Source organism: Pteropus alecto, unplaced genomic scaffold (genome assembly GCF_000325575.1).
Source record: "Pteropus alecto unplaced genomic scaffold, ASM32557v1 scaffold20, whole genome shotgun sequence".
Classification (NCBI taxonomy): domain Eukaryota; kingdom Metazoa; phylum Chordata; class Mammalia; order Chiroptera; family Pteropodidae; genus Pteropus; species Pteropus alecto.
In genome coordinates this window covers 15,683,021-15,686,131 of record NW_006436298.1, presented here as the reverse complement: position 1 = coordinate 15,686,131, position 3,111 = coordinate 15,683,021, and positions in this window count along the sequence as shown.

The window sequence follows — 3,111 nt, the reverse complement described above, 5'->3', positions numbered from 1 at the left end:
TGGGAAGTAAGGAGTATGTTTCAAATTTTCTGCCGATGTCTGGAAATTCAGAGTCTTGAAGCAAAAACAGAAACCACACACACACACACACACACACACACACACACACACACACGCGCGCGCGCGCATGCACAAACCAAAAAACAAAAAAAGCTGAAAATTTTCCATTTAGATGTGTACCAATATAAAGATATAAAGAAAAGTAAATCTACTCTTTTTACAAGTATACTAGGTCCATGACTAAAGAGACCACAACCAGCAAAGGACTGGGCTTCAGCACAAGGGAGGGCCTCTGTCTGGCTATAGCCTTCAACATGGGTGGAGAGGATACGAAGTTGTGTGATTTAAGAAATCCTGGGGTGCGGGAGACTTCTAGAAAGCACTTTTGCACTGTGGTTATGCTGTAGCTACAGCCTCTGTGCAGCATCTGCCTTATCTGGTGCTTAGACAAAAGGACATGTCTCATTCTAGAGGAAGCTGATTTCCAAACAGGGTTAAGTGGCTGGCTTGAGAGAAGAGAGCTAGATGTGAGATCCAGGATTGGATGGTCAAAGTTAGTTACTCTATCCCACTTTATCCTGCTGTGACGCTATCTCTACTCTGCTGAAAAATAAATACTTAAATAAATAAATAAAGTGTTGCTGGAATTATCCATCAACGGGCCAGGCATTTGTGCTATTTGCAGTCATTTGGGGGAATGTTTCCAGTTAGCAATAAGAAACATTTACTTCTCCTGTTTTGGAGGCCATCCTGAATGGGGCAGGTACGGTATTAATTCCATTTGGCAGCCATATCCTGGAGGGAAAGGGAGAGCCAGAATGATCTCACAGACAAATAGAAAGGAACGGCAAGTTTTACACCCACTGGCTTTAAAACTACAGCCAGTTCCCCTTGTGACGTCTGACTTGAGCTGAGTAACGCACTTGAGAATTGTTTTGCCAGTGTCTCAGAATATAATCTTTAACCCCTTATATTAATGGATTCTGTGACACCGTGGCATGGGAAAAACTGATTGCTAGGTTAAAAACACAACAAATTTTAAACTGCGTTTATTCTTCTTCAGATTTAAAGACGCTGGGGACAATGCTATTGGAACTTCACATTCTAGGTGGTGGAAAGGGCCAAGTCAGAACTCTGTGATCCACACGTGCCCACGCTCCTCCTTATGACCATCAAATTAACCTATTCTGAGTCCTCTTATTCAGGATGCTGGGTTTTGGGTGGATTTTCCACCTTGATAGACAACTTCATGATCACAGGTTAATGTTCTATGTCTCCCCGTAATCTATTTGCCTTGTGATATGGCAGAACCTCACAAACTTCGTTCTTGAATAACTCACACAGTTTTTGCTGTACTGTGAAACCACTGATATCTGTATAACATTACTCTTTAAACTGACTCACTTTTTCTGTTATTTTAAAAGATTATATTGCTACTGTAAATAGATAAAGAGCATATTTGCCTGAAATAGGAGGTAATTATAAAATATACATACAATGAATACACAACACATTTTAAAGTTCAGATAGGTAAATATTGCTAAAGGCTCTGAATGTGAGCACCAGACACTCTCTCTGTCAATAAATAAATAAATAAATAAAACCAATAGAAGAAGGGCAAAGGACACTGTAAGAAGTGTCCATCATAAGCCAACACTAAATTAAGATTTTCTCCTTTGTGCGATCAGAAGAACTGAAAGAAAATTGATAAAGAAAACAATTTTTCATTATGGGACTCAAAGCAGTGATGCTTGGCCAGTGACACCTTTTGTGCTGTCTCATCTTAGGAAATAGTTCAGTGAAGAGTTTTTGGAAAACATGCCTATATACATAAAAGCATCTCTATTGCTCAGACACTAGTGAGAAAGAGAACTTGGGATAAGAGTAGGTGTTGCTTTTGCTCTACAGTCAATTCCCTAAAACACTCAATATGAACTATGTGCTCAGATAAGCCAAGTAGCTTATTCTATCATTGGTGAGAAAAGAAATAAATAGGAAACAGATAACTACAAAACAAATCAACACCTAAGGGTGTATTTAAGGGCACATGCTAACTAAGTACCTGGGCAGATGAGAGCACACAAGGAGCCTTTGAGCTATCCTGAATGAATAAAGCACAAAATGTCGCTCCGTGTTAGCAGGCAAATTAGAAACAGGGGCTACATTTGGTTGGAGGCAGAGACCCCCTTGTCTGGTTCAGGGCATGGCAAACTGAATAAGACAGGATTTCTGTCCCCACTTTTCCGCCCCAGGAAGTACTATCAACGTTCACAAGAGTGAGAGAAACACCGGGCAGACTCCTAAAGAATTGGCCCTTGGATGCTCTATTTCGTTTTCCAAGATTTGATTTGTATGTTGTGTTGAGTATGGACTAAGGAGGGTTTTGGAACAAAGTATCTGAAGAAACAAAGTGAATAAAGCAAGTTTGTTTGTTGAAACATATTGCAAGTGTTTTAAAGAACAGATTTTTATAATGCATATAAGTATAAAAATATTAAAAACATTTGCCTCCTGTTCAAATCATGATCCAGTGTTTTCTAGCAAATAACAATAGCAGTAGCCCAACCTTTTTTAAATATGAGGACTGTGTCATGCAAGACATTATATTCCCAATGTCTTGCATGGAAAAGATTGAGAAAAGACATCAAAGGCTGCTATTAATTCAGTGAAGCAAGAAAGTAAATTTATATTTTATTCATCACCTCATCTATAGACATTTAAAAAAATAGTAGTGTGTATGTATGACATATTATTTATTTAGTCTACCCATACTGAATGTGCATATGGATTTACAGACGCCTCACAATAAATTCTGCTACCCTCAGGGGTCCAAGACCTGCTGGTTGGGAATCATGGAATAGGACAGGCTTATGATTGATGAGGAGGAGGAGGGCCTGGGGCACATCTGCTGGTCTTCCATTGCTTTTACCATCATGACCCTCAGACCTTCTTTCTGAAACTCTGCACTCTGCTGTGTTTACTGAAAATATTTTCTGTATAAACTTCAACAAGTTGGTTATGACTTTTCACAGTGGAAACATTTTTTTTGGTACTAAAAAGTGAATTGCATTTTGAATGGACACTTGCACAACTGGGAGAAAAGTCATTTTA